Source organism: Trematomus bernacchii, unplaced genomic scaffold, assembly GCF_902827165.1.
Source record: "Trematomus bernacchii unplaced genomic scaffold, fTreBer1.1, whole genome shotgun sequence".
NCBI classification, from domain to species: Eukaryota; Metazoa; Chordata; class Actinopteri; order Perciformes; family Nototheniidae; genus Trematomus; species Trematomus bernacchii.
Genome location: NW_022987648.1, coordinates 2,183,444 through 2,200,603, shown reverse-complemented (window position 1 = coordinate 2,200,603; position 17,160 = coordinate 2,183,444). Strand labels below are relative to the sequence as shown.

Here is a 17,160-nt window from a genome sequence, read left to right as displayed (position 1 = left end):
GTTCAGGTCAAGGGCTATTCAGTTAGGTGGCTTTAATCTTCCACCCCATATTGGGGCCAGGGAGGCTAAATTGCACCTCCTCTGCCCAGTGCGTGCGCTAGCATGTTATGTAGAGCACACGGCTGCCATTAGGCGCACTGAACAGCTGTTTGTGTGCTTTGGGGATGGTGTGGCTGGAAAAGCTCTCTCCAAGAGGCACCTGACAGGATGGCTCTGTGAGTGCATTACACATGCCTATGGACGGGCAGGGAGAGCCCTCCCCACTGGGGTCCGTGCACACTCTACACGGGCTGTGGCTGTGTCGACAGCCTTATTCAGCGGCGTGAGTGTAGAAGATATATGCACGTCGGCGTCTTGGTCTATGCCAGGCCCCTTCATAAAGTTTTATCTCTTGGACATGTCTGGCTTCTTCTCGCCGTCTGTGCTTGCCGGGGGAACACATGACTGGTGAGAGGGGGGGGGGGTTGTGGGTCAGCAGGTATCTGACCCCCCCCTGGAAATAATGCGCTTGTGTTTTTTCCCATGCTCCTTAGGGACCCGGGAAACATGGTGCGCAGTAAGCTCCCCACTATCGTCCATGCACACTCTACACGAGGTAAGCGTGTGTGCCTTATCCAAGCTGCGGCCCCGACTTCTCCACGGTTACAACCGAATGGGAGGAAGTGGGGGTGCGGTGGATATTAGCCAAAAGCCGGTCAGGGGCAGTGTGATGGGTCGATGTTGTTGGACGACAGGGCGTTTATACATCGGGGCTCCACCCACTGTACCCATAGAGTCCAGTAGAGGGCGGAGCCTGTGTGATATATAAGTTATATAAGCACAGGCAGAGCCCTCTACCTGGGGGCCCTGTCTTTCCTATGCCGCTCGCTGAAAAGGGTGTAGGATGACAGTCGGAGGGCGTAGCCGCCTTATATACTGTGGGCCTGCGCGCACATTCAGGTAGGCTCGCCCCGATTGGCCGGCTACGTTTACGTAACTCAGTAGGTGAATACACGTACAGTATGATAGAGAGTAGTACCCATAGAGTCCAGTAGAGGGCTCCGCCTGTGCTTATATAACTAGGGTTACAATATGTAACCCCTCGTTTCATGTTTAAATCATTTATATATAAATAACCTGACTTCAGTTTTTTTTTTTTATATTTATTAGAACAAATTCCTTGACAATGAATCTCACACAACATGTTATATACAACAACAACAAAAAAGAACAAAAATAAATAAATATATATAATCAAAAAGTACAATATATAATAGTTATCAACAAAGCATAAGAAATATAAAAAATATAGAGTCCAATTAGAGGCTTACAATAATCACTTTGCCAAATATCTTACAACAGGTGACCATTTCTCTAAATGCAATTCCATCTTTAGTTGTAGTTTTGCTGTTATATTTTCCATACAGTTTACAACCTTCAGTCTTTGTGTCCATTGGTCCAAAGTAGGGGGGTGAGGTTTAAGCCAGTATATAGTAATCATTGTATGGGCTATTAATACCAGAGCTCTAAGCATATACATCTTGTCTTTTCCAATTCCCCTTGAAGGTACATTCCCTAAAATCAACCTTTTTGGTTCATATAATACTTTAACTCCAAGATCTTATTACCATCATTACCATTTTCCAAAAATAATTGCAGTTTAGGGCAATCCCAAACGATGTGTGAGAAGTCTCCGATTGATCCATAACCTCTCCAACAGAGTGGGCTAGACTTCTTGTCATAATTATATATTATAAGGGGAGTATTGAAGTATCTCATTCTCAACATCCACGCAAATTCCCTCCAATTTTGACTATTTAGGCATTTATGCCAAGTCAACCAGGACCTCTCCCACTCATCATCCGTAAGGCTTCCAATTCCCACTTATCTTTACATCAAATGTATTATCTGTTAAATCCAACCGAGTTCTTTTGTACAAACAAGATATTATTTTTGTTGTTTGAATTTGATTATCCACCACACCAATCCAGTATTGTTCAACATTGGTCTTTGGTCCTTTCATTTTGTCCCATTATTTGTGTGTCGTCAAATAGTGTCTTATTTGAAAAAATCTAAACATTTCAGTGGCCGCAAATCCATATTGGGCCTGAAGGTGTGAGAAATCCCTGAAGGTCGTTCCGTCAAATAATTGATTAATTGTGATCAGGCCTTTTTCCCCCCTAGCAAAGCCACCATCCATTTTAGCCGGTAAGAAGTCACAAATAGAGACTATTTCATGATTTCTGTTTTTAAATGTCAATTTAAACCTTTCTTGCATTACTATTCTGTTTCAACATGCTTCTCCTGAAGCCTGTTAGTAGCTCGATCTCTGAGGATGCTTTCCCCCACCTTTCTATATGTTGCCCTTCAATAATGAATGAGAGGTCTTTGAAAAGTGTTGGAGCACTGATGGTATGGCCATGGGTAGGGGGATACACTGGGGACTTCGTGAAGAGGATGCAGTGAGGAGGTCCTGCCCTGCTGCATATCTGAGTGTGCTTTAAACCAGAGAAGAGTCCAACACAGTTCTGAGAGGAACTTAACCCTCCTGTCGCATCAAATTCTCCCCTTACTTTGGTGTTCCTGCTCAATTTGACCGGTCTGTTTTAGCTGCTCTTACATTAACACAAAATATTAATCATCACCAAATGTTATTTAAAACCCTTTAAAGTTGTAAACAATGTCTCAGACTACTGGGTTACATGAATTACAACCGTGAATAAACAAAGAATAGACCCTGAACATTTATTCCAAAATGAACATGGTTGTCGTTTTGTGTGTGTAATGTCTGATAGATTAACATAATCTAGGGTTACCCATTCATTTTCTATGGAGGTCATTTTTGACCAGGAACACCATAGGTGTAACAAAGTTGACCAACCCACTCAACATTCAGGGAAAGTGGTGATCAACAATGTTATATGTTTAAATTAGGGCTGTCAAGTTAACGCGTTAATAACGCGTTAACGCAAAAAAAAATTAACGCCACTAATTATTTTAACGCAATTAACGCATGTGTATTTTTTGTCCTCGGCCGCCCCGTAGTTTCAGAGCGCATCGAGTTTAAAATACCATCTACAAGCTGATGCTGACAGCCCCGCTCCTGCCACCCGCTTGTGGCAGACCACACTTCCACGCTCACCGGCAGGCCCGGACTGGCCATCGGGAGGACCGGGAGGGTGTGTGTATGGCGCGACTCGCGAGCGAGGCACACCTTACGTGTTGTTGTTAGCATCTGGTGCTAGCTAGCTGCGCTAACGGATATAAGGAGCTGTTTCAATGAAAACAGAGGTGCGACATTTCGCCGACAACTGCGCCGAGCAGGTAGCCAGACAGTGGGACATTGTACGAAAAGTCAGCACACTCAGCACGGATAGTGCGCGCAACATGATTGCAGCGTCCAGGCAGCTCCCGTTCGAGCATATATGCCTTGAGCTGCACATAGCTCCAACGATCCATCACAGTACACACACACACACACACACACACACACACACACACACACACACACACACACACACACACACACACACACACACACACACACACACACACACACACACACACACACACACACTGTATTGTATTATTGTATGAGAGAGGTTCCAGGTTGAATTGAGGTGAATATTTGTAATGTTCAGAGGTTGTTGTGTTTAATATTCATGAGAATATTTGTCATTGTTCAAATGATAATAAACAAACATATAAAGCATATTTGTCCACTCATATGTTGATAAGAGTATTAACCTCTTAAGCCCTGAGCTCGAAAATGACATTCCCAGAACAAATGACCATATCTTCCCTTATAAAAGGGTTAAATTAATCATCTTTATTCTCAAAGTAATGATAAACCTGTGAGTTGGATGTAGAAAAGTCAGAATCAATATAGATGTTTTTTATTTTAAAGAAAATTCAGATTTTACATAGTAAAAAACTGTAAATTATAGTGTACGTCCAAAAATTCTTTTTTACTTATAGTGAAAACTACCCTTGGATGATGGGTTAGTAGACTAAAAGCTTTAGGAATCCAAAGTACAACATATAATAAGTACCCTGTATCAAGATTGATGCAAAACAAGTTAAATCTGACCTTTTTAGAGAGATTTAGCCAAAAAAAAACCCACTTCTGGGGTCATTTGGGTGGATTTGACCTATCTCTGGCCCCCCTTGCTCGATTTTGATGAATGAAATCTCTTTATAACCGCTAGAGCCAATGGAATCGAGGGAAAGTTATATACACACCAAAACGTTAACAAATAAGGAGTGAGAGTGACGCGTTACCAAAACCGGAAGCTGCATACACTCTGGTGGCTACCATTAGCAGCTAACTTTTCCGCTCCGATTTTACATAAAAAATTGAATTATGGATTATAAATAATTTTTTCAAAGGCACAGGTACATTATCAACCTATGGATCAACAGTTGTAGCATTTTCTTTTTTCGTTTTAATGCCATTGAACACGTCTTTTGACCTAATTGACAGCTACGGTGAGACGATCTGCCGTAAATGCTCCGTAAAGGAACGTGTTGTGATGTCTGTGTTTGCTTCCCCTGTGGCAAGTTCGGATCGCTCAGTGATGATACTATACCTAAATAATCAGTGGAGTCTCAGCTTTAATCGGCTATATTGTATGTGCAGCTACGATAAGTAATAAGGGTATCTTTATCTAAAAAGAAACGGTGGGAGGGGTCCAATGGGGGGACCGCCGTGCTTAAGAGGTTAAAAACTTGAAAAATATCCCTCTAAGGTACATTTAGAACAGATAAAACATGATTAATCGCGATTAACTATGGACAATCATGCGATTAATCGACTGACAGCCCTAGTTTAAATGCTTACTTTGGAGCATATCATAAGGACTTGAAGCAATCAAATGAAAGCACAATAGTTGATGAAAGTAGTAAACCGGTCAGATTTGACCCGAACAAGACAGGAGGGTTAAACAAATTGCTGAAGAAGTTGGTGAATCTATGCTTTTTTATGGAGATTTAAGTAAATTGGCAATACTTTATTTGAACTAATTTCCTAAATGTTCTATGGACATTGAGTACCAGTGTAAGATTCAACCTTGAACTGAGACTCATGGCAAACTGGGATCACATTTCGACTTCCTGTGGATTCTCAGCTGCATGTAAGACCTGAGCCCTGACACCATGGCTTCACTGTACATTCTGGGTGCATGGCTGACAGAAAATGATTAATGCACGGATATATTTAAGTATTTTTGTAATTATTGAGAGAATAGAGAAAGATAACTAAATCCACAAAGGGAATTTCCCTCGCAGTAAGACGTCTGTGAAGAATAGAACACTGAGCCTGTGACACATGTACCATAGAGAATAGTTTTAATTTTTGAATAATGTTTGACCTAGTATCTGCAAAAGCTCTGTATTATAAGTACAGCTATGGATAACCACAGTGATGATAGAAAAATAAAAGTATACTACACTGGGACTAAAGGGTAATACATTTAATTTTGTGAAATGAATGTCATGTAAATAATACTTAAAGTGGACCTATCATGCTATATTTGAATAATATAGTGTAGGACCATACCTATATGCTGCTGGAGTACTGACTGGAAGTAGTGCTGATATCATGTCTACCATATCCTCTTAAAATACTCTGTCCAACAATATAAGTCTAATGACACATTTTTATTTAAGATGCATTCTTGTACTAAGGAGGGGAATTTGAAAAAGAATACCTGAAAAAGTACTTATTGGTGTAGTTAAATTAGTATCCTGAGTCAAACAGTATCACTCTCATTAAGAATTGATGGCAGAACATCATTTTATCTCTCATCAAAGATAGCAGAAAACATGCATTATTGTACTCAAGAGGGGAGTTTGACAGAGTACACAGTAAAAGTACTCTAAATAGTATTTATCAATCCTCAACCTCCAAGCTATTTTAAAGTGGACCTATCATGCATATTTAAATGATATATTGTAGGGCCATACCTATATAAGTTATATTTATACGTTTCTGTTTTCAAAATACCAAACAGATCATGCATTTTAGCCATGCCTCATTTCGCTCTATGTGCTGTTTGCTGTCTACGGGGCTGATTATGTGAGCTGCAGCTGACCACGCCCCCCTGCAGGAGAGGGGAGCCGTGCTCTGATCAAGTCAAGAGGGGGAGAAAAAAAGATCTCCGTCCTCCGTGTTTTATTATATTGTTATAGGCCTATAAAGTTGTTATTCATTTGTTTTAAAGCTCAATAAATAACAAAGAAGACCTTTGACCGGCACTTTTCTAATTTTGTCCGGAAGATTTAAACTTTAACGGACATCTTGACCGGCGAAAGAAACTGAAACTGAAACTCTGCCGCACGGTCCCCTCGTTCCTTGGAAGAGGCGGAGAGGTGGGTGTTTGTCATCTGCTGGTGGACTAACCGGAGAGAATTACAGTGCTTGCCTCGACGGGGAGGGATTGCATTGAATTAAAGCAGCGGGAGCAAACGCTTGCCTCGGGGAGGGAGAAAAAAAGCCACAGCGGAGAATAAACAGAAGGGTAACCATGGTAACTATGGGCGGGAAGTCTTCTTCGCTGCTTTTGTGGCAGACTACAGCGCCACTTACAGGCCTGGCATATGTACTACAGTGTCTCCAGCGCTTTCGAGCGGCAATGGCCAGCCGTGGCCCAACCCCACATTCCCCTGATAGGTGGAGAGTTGGCCCAATAGCCGTAGCGCCACTTCTGTGACGTCATTGAAGTGTTCAAATCTGGATCAGTTTTGATCAGATCCGTTGCAGCCCCTTTTTTAGAGATTTGGGTATGGAGGAAAATAGAGAGGGTTGTGTTTTCTGACACTTGGTGAGTTCCCTGGAACACCGGGGACACATATTCATGTATAAAAGACGTACAAAAGTGCATTTTGCATGATAGGTCCCCTTTAAGTTGGCTGAAAGACAAATCATGGACTCAAATATAATGTATTTATACTTTATTATATAAACATATAAAAACAACATTCATTTGTCTTTCCTTAAAACAGTCTTTGGACCAATACAAAGTGTGTAATTAACAGACAAACAATAACACAGTTTTAATGTTAACGTTAAACACTAACATCAGGTGTGCCATCTCTAGATATGAACAACATTTTATGATTTTTGAAGCATAAATGCATTAACAAGTAGTACAAATGTTACATGAGGCTATAAACAAACTACAACACAGTTGCATGGCCTTGTGTCACCACCGCTAAGCTAAAGGTGGCTAACGTTAGGCGTGGTCAACCACAGACCTTATTTCAGGCTGACAACCAAAAAACACATTAACTTCAGTGTAGCACTTACTGATTTGGAATGACTGGGTAACAGGACAGAGAGGTGCAGTGATGATGTGTTTCTGTAGGACGACCCTGAAGTAAGCTGCTGGTTCCCTCGACAAAAAAGCAATGGGATTTCTCCATAGGATTTTGGAATATTGTAAAAAAAATAAGATCTGTGGAAAACTAACCTGTTTGATAAATGCACGTTTTGTTTAGCCGAACATGTGGAGATTAACTGGCTGAACAAAACGTGCATTTATCAAACGGGTTCGTTTTCCACAGATCATGTTTTTTTTTACAATATTCCAAAATCCAATGGAGAAATCCCATTGCTTGTCAAGGGAACCAGCAGCTTACTTCAGGGTCATCCTACAAAAATACGTCATCACCCTCTCTAGGTCATCCTCAGACGAGCCCTCCATCGTCGCTTCCAGTCATCCCGGTTCTCCATACATCTGGCCAGTTCATTGTGCTCCTGCGTCATTCTTGAGTACGTCCACGTATGTTGGTGTGGGACGTCCTCGTGACCGATGCCCGTGTTCCCACAGCACCAATTTGCTGGCTGGAAGATGCCTTTGGCAATGTCCTGCTCGTCTCATTCTCCTGGCTGCAATTTTCTCGCTCACCCTTGGTATTCCCTCGTACAGGCCTTGTTGGTTACAAGTACACTCTTGCTGATGTTAAGTACTGCTCGCAACATTCTGGTGTAGCATCTGTCTAGAGACTTTTGCAGGGTTGGCTTCAGGGTCCAGCATTCACTGCCATAGAGGAGAACAGACTCTACCGTTGCGTAGAAGAAGCTGAGTTTGATTTGACGGGGGAGGTTGGAGTTCCATACACTGGTCATGCCGTTCAGGGCCCTCCATGCAAGTGCCTTCCTCACCTTAATATCTTGCTCGGTTGAGTTGACCCATGAGCCCAGGTACTTGAAGTCCTTCACTTCTTTAACCTCTTAAGCACGGCGGACCCCTCCCACCGTTTTTTTTTCGAGATAATGTCTCAGGGCTTCTTAACATTTATGAAACTTTTAATGTGTAGCACCAGATTAACGGGAAGAATCTCAGCTAACTGAAGATATGAACCATTTTTACCAAAACAAAACACAAGTCTCATAAGAAGCGTCTAAATGACCCCTGAGCGAAAAAATTCTAACGCACTGCGGCACACAATTCAAGATAAAGATACCCTTATTACTTATCGTAGCTGCACATATAGCCGATTAAAGCTGAGACTCCACTGATTATTTATTTATCATCACTGAGCGATCCGAACTTGCGACGATGATGCGTTTTTCCGCCCGGGGGCGGGGGGATGGGGTTCAACAGGTTTTAACAGGACATTGAAGCAATGGTGAAATACATTAACCTGTTAAGCCCTGAGCCTGTTTTTCAGGTCTCAGGCTCGAAAATGACATTCCCAGAACAAATGACCATATCTTCCCTTCTATTAAATTAATAATCTTTTTTCTCAAAGTAAGGATAAACTTGTGAGTTGGATGTAGAAAAGTCAGAATCAACATAGATGTTTTTTATTTTAAAGAAAATTCAGATTGAACATAGTAAAAAACTGTAAATTATAGTGTCCGTCCAAAAAATATTTTTTACTTATAGTGAAAACTACCCTTGGATGATGGTAAGGTAGACTAAAAGCTTTTGGAATCCAAAGTACAACATATAATAAGTACCCTGTATCAAGATTGATGCAAAACAAGTGACATTTGACCTTTTTAGAGAGGTTTAGCAAAAGAAACTCCACCTCTGGGGTGATTTGGGTGGAAATGGGCGTTTCCCCATTTGGGTGGAAATGGGCGTTTCCTCCCCCGCGGGACCGCGCATAATCATAATCTGCACTGCATCAGTCTGCTGCTGAGCGCGCCACATTCGAAATGGCTGAGGTGAAGCTCTCTAGCGGAGAATACAGCATTGTAAATAACTCTTCCTCAAGAGCGAAATCCAACGTCTGGGAGGCTTTTGGTGTCAGCCTAGATGGAGAAAATAACCAACATCCCACGCTTTTTGAGCCAAATACGCAACTGCGTGTGTTAATAATTGCATGTTTGCACTGCTCCTAGGATATGTGGGTTCGGGTCGGTTTGCGGATCTTGTGCCGACGGGTCGGGTCGGTTTGCGGGAACTAATTGGCAATATGTGCGGGTGGCGGGGCGGGTTTGGTATTGCACGTCGCGGGTGCGGGGCGGGAGCGGGTCTTGAAAATCAGACCCGTGCAGGACTCTGGCGGGGATGCAATGTAGACAGGAATAAACGCTGATCATCCTCTGGCTGCAGCCTTGACCGGTAATTGCTTTTGATCAAAGTCAATGCGGAAAACCCGCACTCACACAGGTAGGTGGAGGTGAAGGGAATGAGCACTTTTACAACCTTTTTGGCGAGGTGGGGGAACTCGGTCTCCACAGACAGCCAAAAGTGTGCAAGTGACACTTTACTCATCTTGTTCTCGTTATTTTTTTCTCATGCTCCCTCCCTCCCCTGAAGCTCTCTGGCGCCCCCCCAGGGAGGCGCGCCTCACACTTTGAAAACCGCTGCTTTAGAAAGAATCCTCGATTCCAATAGTGCCCTCAGATTGCTCTGTTTATCTGCAGTCAGTTCAAGAAGACTGCAGATAAGACTCTGCATTATTGATGCGCTCTGCTAGATTGTCATCAGCGGCCATGGCCACCATCGGTACCGAGGGGCCCATTTACTGTGATGCACTGAATTGATGCACACAGACTTTGATTTAAATTGACACATGCTGAGCTGTAGTGCCCACTGGCAAGCATCCAAAGAGCTTCTGTCTCGAGAAATTAAACAGCTGGGGCGGAAACAGCCATGACGGACTGTAATCCACAAAGACATTTAGGTTTGCAGTGATGTGGTCACAGCATCAGCACATTTTGGTACATAGTTAATGGTACTGTAAGTTGTCAGTTGGTCCTGTAGGAAAAACATGTTTTCTAAAGTTTTCTCGAGTAGGTCTTGTTAAATGTTTGTTTGTCAGAGAAAATATCTGCATTACTGGGACTAACGTTGAAGTTCAAAAAGTCACAAATGTCCTCAACATTTCTGGCAGTGAGCTTCCCAGCCAGGGCTTATCACTTCCTGGCGTGCATGTGAAAGAGCGGCCTCCTGAGCCTCTTTACAAGGAGCCCCAAGGAGGTAACATGGACAAGCATAGACGATCAGGGAACAAGGACATGAAGAGACGACAAACAGACAAGGAGCACAGGATCAGACAAGACACAAGGAGGAAAACATTTCAAAATAAAAAGGTGGAAAAATGAAAACATAAATCCAAACCATGACACAAACTATAACAAATCATTCCGACTGTACCAATGCAAACTAAAACATCGCTGCTATTAATTCCCAACATTCACTGGGGTCAGTTAAAGCCATTCTGAGCTAAGGATGAGCTGGTGGCTTCTGGGGAATGCTGCTTTCCTGAAATCCAGGCGGTGCATGCAGGGGATACAACTTTTCCCATAGTACACGCTTCAATGCTGATGCTTTTCAGTCAACTGAGGAGGGGGCTCCAAACAGTGACTCTTGCAGCTGATATTATGAGCTGCCAGAGTCTGAGTCAGCAGTGTACAGTGTATGAGAACGCTTTGCCATAATTCTCTGATTGACTCAGCAGTGGTTACTGACGTGAGAAATAAACTATCCGCTGTAATCTTAGGACCTCTCTTGTGTGATTGTGCTTTTGTATACAGCATAGCATACAATCCCTGTCACTGGAAATGTACCAAAAATGTTTTTGGGCTTATTTTAACAATGTGATCACATGATTCTTTCCGATGTTTTTGCATGTTTTTGCTAATGTAGCTAACTATAGTCATTTCAAATATACTGACCAAAAACGTACAGTTATGAAACAAGCTAACTCTGCCAACAGAGAAAGTTGGCTAACTATAATCCTGAACGTCACCAAGCGCTCCGGTCCCAGCTGTGTGCATCACTTTCTAGTGTCCCCTGGTCTCCGTTGAGTTTTGAGCTTCTTGCAGCGTTTTATATTTGCAGCATTTCATTTATGCAGTGCCTTTAGTAAACGCTGTATATGTTTCGTCAAGTTGGTGAAGATGTTTCTTCGATTTCAAGTGTTTTGGCTAGGGATGGGTATCGTTAGGATTTTATCGATACCGATACCGATACTGCTTATCGATACCGGTATTTTTCAATACTCTTATCGATACTTTTCAATAATTTGGTGCTCAGAATTATAGACATGATTACAAGATGTGAAGATTAAACAACAGTCATTTTATTGTAATTTATTTTTATTTATTATTTAATGTAACTTTTACAATGTCATACCAAGCAGGTATGCGTGTTTGACAGTGTGTCTCTGGAAGGGGGGCGGTAAATAGGGGCAGTTCATGAATCCATGTAAACATGACCATTATTCAGTTAAAACGAGACGCTGCGTGCGCACCTCCTAAACCGGAAGCTCCGGTCGGCTAACCATTATATTGCGTTTATTATTTATAATTGTAATGATGGATTATCAGTAATCATTTTAAAGTTACACAGAGACATTGGATTAACTGTTTTTATGCCCTTAAACACAACTTTTGATCACAAAACAGCAAAGGTAAGACATAATTATCATCATGGCTACGTAAAGTGAAGTTGTTTTCTTGCTCTTTCCTGGCTGCTAGTTCAGTTCGTACAGTGATGAGACTTATACCAATGGAATCTGTGGAATCTCAGCTTTCATGTGATATGTTGTTTGTGCAGATAAAATGACGTAGAAAAGATCTCTTTTGCCAGTTATTTGCTAAAGTAGCCGTTAGCCCCGTTAGCCCGTTTTGCTAAGTGTTGATTTAGACCAGGGGTCAACAACCTTTTTTAGGATGAGAGCTACTTAAAAAAAATAAAACGAGTCGGGGGCTACTTTTACTCCTCTTTTTTTGTTTTTTACAGTGTATATATTTAGCACATTTTAACATTATTATATGCTTACCTTTAACTTTTGTGTGCTGTTTGGGTGTGTGGGACCCGTTTTCAGTGTTTACTAAAATAAATATATAATAAATGTATGCAATTTAATTATTTTTAACCTGCTTTATTTGGGGGTGGACCTTTTTTTTGGTAACACTTTATATTAAAGCTCCCATGTCATGCTTTTCCGGTTATTACCCGTCTCCTTGTGTGTTATGAAGGTTTTTATGCATGTAAACGGTGTGCAGAGTCAAAACCCTCAAAGTACACCCTGTAGCGAGTAAAACTCTAACACAGAAAATACCTCCCCAAAACGCCTCGTTGGAGATACCTCACTCCCCATTTGAGTCTTCCATTTAGTTCCGGGTACGGCATGATGTCATGCGGTACCCGGAACGAAATGGACCAATCCCGAAGAGCTATGGCCACACCCAGTGGCGCTGGCCGCACCCTCTGCCAGCCTAACATTTACTGTTGGAAGCTCTGGTTCAGTTCACAATCGATCCAGTCATGCCACTGCCAAGGACCTGTTTCCTGAAATGTGAGGAGAAATCTGAGCTGTTTGTCCTACCGACGGAAGAACCACGACGAAGTCAGTGGTTGAAATTTCTTTTTAACACTGTTCCTTCAGAGGTTCGAAGAACGTTACTGTGTGCGTGGCATTTCACAGACGAAAGCTTCCAAAACATTGCCCAGTTTGAGGCCGGATATGCACAGCATTTGAAACTGAAGGACGATACTATTCCTAGTTTGTTTGGACCGTTTGGAGCAGGGGAAGATTCGGGCACACAACCTGTAAGTTTGCATTGTTATTTGTGTATTTATCAAACAAGACTGTTTAAATGTGTAAACTGTGTCGGACTGCTAAGCCATTGACACAGTGCTAACTGTGCTAACTAAGTTGCTAGCGTTTCCATATATCAACTCTAATATCAGCAGATGGCCTCCCTGCTGAAAAAACCAGCTAAGACCAACAAGGCTGGTCAGGCTGGTAAACCAGCCAGTCAATATTAGGCTGGATTAGTTTGCTGGTTAAGAGGGGTTTTGGACACTTTAGCTGGTCAGGATAGCTGGTTTGGTCACAGTGGTCTAGCTGGTCACCATTAGCTGGTCGGGATAGCTGGTTTAGCTGGTAAAAGCTGGTGGTCACAGTGGTCTAGCTGGTCACCATTAGCTGGTCGGGATAGCTGGTTTAGCTGATAAAAGCTGGTGGTCACAGTGTTCTAGCTGGTCACCATTAGCTGGTCAGACTTGTATAATCTTGAGTAGAACTTTAGCTGGGATTACTTGATGGTTAAGCTGGTCATATATGATGATGAAACACTCTCACCCAATTGCAGTAGCTCAATCTATTATTTCAGATCAGAGCACCTACCTTACCAGAAAGGTACCAGAATGTATAGAATGTATTGTCTGTAAATAAATACTCATACATCAAATGATTAGAAGCAGGAACATAATTTATAACACACAATGAACATTAACACAAATTTGAAAACATTTTCAAAACACCCATTACTTCATATTTGCAGTTTCCTTCAACTGTTTCTTTCCGCTTTTCACAAGGTCCTGTATTTTTTGTGAAATGTAGTAACCGGCCAACTTTTCCCTCTCGGTCTTCTCCACGTTTTGTGAATTCAGCCATCCTCTGAAGCACTCTTGAAAAGAGAAAGGAAAAACAGATTAACTTTTAGCTTTGTGTTATGATTACTTAAATATGTGCACTGTGAGATGAAAAGAAAAATGTATCAAATTTAGTTTTGAACATTCACTGTGATTGGGTCTATTATCCACGCAATACACCATATTACATTTTTTTCTTAATTTACATTATTTAATTTCATATTCTGTTCTTGTAAATATCATATTCTATTATATTAAATGTATATAAACTTTTTGCACTACTTTTTATTTTGTATTTTTGTATTTTATTGTATATGTTGCATTGTTGGAGGAGCTCAGGTCAGAATAATTGCATTGACATTTCTACACTGTAGCTGCTGAGCATATGAGAATAAAACCTTTGAATCTTGAATCCAACACTTTTTTCAGTAGAAAATCCTGAATTGTAGGACAGTTTGGCCATAATAATGCTTTATGATTACATTTCTAGTGAGAAGTGTATATTTTACTTTCAGAATCTACCTCCAGTGGATGTGTAGGATCTACACAGGGTATATGCAGGAATCCTGAAGTCAGATGTAATACCTTTTAAGACCTTTTTTAAGACCCTTTCCATACATTTTAAGACCACTTGGAGTTTTAACCGGTTACATTGGCAACACACTTTACCTCACATTGACTATATACAGTATTGATTGTCCTTCCTCCTTATCTTCCAACCATTTGGACGCAAACTTGCATTTCCCCATAACGATGTTGTTTAACAACCGGCGTAAACGGACCTTCGCGCGCTATCAAGCAGTGAGCGTGCGATGTCCTGTTCAGATGACGTCAAATCCAACGGGATGCCATAAATAAACTACACAGAATTACACTACACACCTACGCAATGATTACATTCAGGCAAACTGTAGAATACAACCTCTTTGGACAATGTATATACTTATTGAAAAGCTACAACATGTAATACCTTGGAAAATGCAGTTTAATACTTTTTAATAGTCTTAATTTTCGCTAAATTGATTTATCAACTTTTAATACTTTTTAAGACCCCGCAGACACCCTGCTACAGTATGATAGATATATTACTTTACACCCGGAAGTATGTATTGTCATTCTTATTGTCGATAAATTGAGGGATATACGCTATATTTGATGAACACCAGTATGTACTTTATACATCCACCTCGAGTGTTTGTCTCTGCACCGGAAATAATTTAATTTTAAAGTTCAACCGCATATTATATAAACTATATCAGCGCCACACCTGCGTAACACATGGTGCCTCTTGTCTGAACAATTTTTTAAGCGATTTGTAATCTATTCTTGTCGACTTGCAGCCTAAATACAAAGATAACTCCACTCTCCTACCACTGCTTACCTCTAATGAGCCTTGGTATAACTAGTGTCCAAGTCATGGGGTCCAGAACTGACTGAAGACATGTGGAACAGAGGACAGGCATGGTTCGATGTACAGGGAACTGGAACTTTGAACAGGTGTTTTCATCTTTCCTGCCTGAAGATTCTCAAGTTCTTGATCAGGTGTTTGATGTGGGCTGGCATGATCCTTTCTGCAGCGATGAATAAAGAAAACAAAGAAAACATTTTTAATAATAGTAATGATGGTAACAACAATAATATTAGTATAACTATTTATATAGCACTTACACAATTGCAAAGTGATTCTCCCAACAAAAATAAAGAACAAAACAATACCAACAATAAAAAAACAAATGATTATAGGAATGTTAAGAGACAAAGAAATTATAAACATTCTGAGAGGCCGACTACAAAAGGTAGACTCAATGGCTCTTGATGACATCAATGCGCAGTGCCAATAGATGCTGTTGTATAAAAATAAATAGATGTCTTCTATTTTGTGTTGGATGATTTGTTTTATTGATTGCTGATGGATGTATATAGGGTTTATTGAACAGCAGTAAAGCATTAAGTTGCTAAATTAACGTACACTGAACTGTAAAACAACTTACCACTATTTAGGAAAGGCTCAGGAGGGTTGACTAGTAGGACAGCAAAGAGGTGGAGGAGGTCTATGTACAACCATTGGTAGATGTTACACCTGAAAGAAAGATAAGGAAATAAAAGAAGACAGGAGTACAAACATCCTTTTAAAGGTAGGGTAGGTAAGTTTGAGAAACCGGCTCGAGATACACTTTTTGTTATATTCCATGGAATGCTCTTAACATCCCGATAGCAATGAATATCTTAAGTGCTTTGACAAAAAATTCATAAAAAAATTTCATCTGTGGAAGCCGTAGTACTGTAAAAAGCACGACCAATCATTTTAGCCGGCCTGGCTAAAATAACTGGATGGCCTACCTGCCTGTCAGCCTTCCATCTGTGCACAAACTTATCTCGTGCCCTCATTGGTCATGTGCGCGCTTGTGTGTGTTGGAGAAGGGGCTCTGTAAGGAAGTGGCAGATTTTTTCCGGTTGTGTATTTTCAAATTCTAGCACACTCGAGCTGGTTTCTCCAAAATTACCTACCCCACCTTTAAGTAAAAGACCAAATCATGTCAAGCTTTAACTTGAGCCTGTTTTTTCAGTCTTTACAATGCACTGTTGGAAATACCTTCCAAAGGCTAAATTCAAACTCAATAGCATAAATAACTGGGTACCAAAGTGCTTTACCTGATAGAACACGTTCCACATGGAGCAGCAACCATCCGGCTCGGCCTTTTGCTGCATATCATCTCCTCCCTCTCCACTGTTTCCAGTAGATCTCTACTGTCCAATACAATTGAAATTCCCCAAAAAAATCATATTAAAAAAGTTAAAAACAATAACTTGCTTTTGGCATTGAAATGGATTAGAATCTCACCATTTTCCTGGATGTCAGGAAGGCCAGGAAGTCATTCCCTTCAAGTCCGCAACCAGTCATAGGAGTTCAAATGCAAAGCCTGAATGATGACAAGAGCGGGAGACTTACATTTTACAATTATATTTTTAATTAATACCAGAGCAGTGTGTCCATAGGCCCTGTACGACATGCAGAGAACAGATCAAATCCCCTGACAGAATCACACACTTTGGTGATATCCTCTTCTGATAATGTTTCATTTTTTAGCAGCAAAGTAACATTACTCAAAGTATATGTCAGACCCAACTAATTTACAGTATGTTTTGCATCTCCTCAACAATGGTCTGTATCATTGAGTAGAAAAAAACTGTCCCTACAATTTCAGGTAGATTAACACACATTTGTAAGAAAAGTTTACAATGAAGCACAAAAACCCTCTTTGTATTAAGCAAGCTGCCACACAAAGTACAGCTTACAGGGATGCAAACTCATCAGGTATGAAAAAGGTGACAAGGA

At 41.0% G+C, this 17,160-nt stretch overlaps 1 long non-coding RNA gene across 1 annotated transcript; it reads right to left on the bottom strand.

Moving 5' to 3' along the window:
* Window positions 1-13,737: 13,737 nt before the first annotated feature.
* LOC117485936 lies at window positions 13,738-16,566 on the bottom strand. The gene is made up of 4 exons (XR_004556251.1): window positions 16,476-16,566; window positions 15,815-15,903; window positions 15,205-15,394; window positions 13,738-13,858 (listed from the first exon to the last, which is right to left on the bottom strand). It is a non-coding gene; the product is annotated as an uncharacterized LOC117485936 (long non-coding RNA).
* Between the last annotated feature and the right edge of the window lie 594 nt (window positions 16,567-17,160).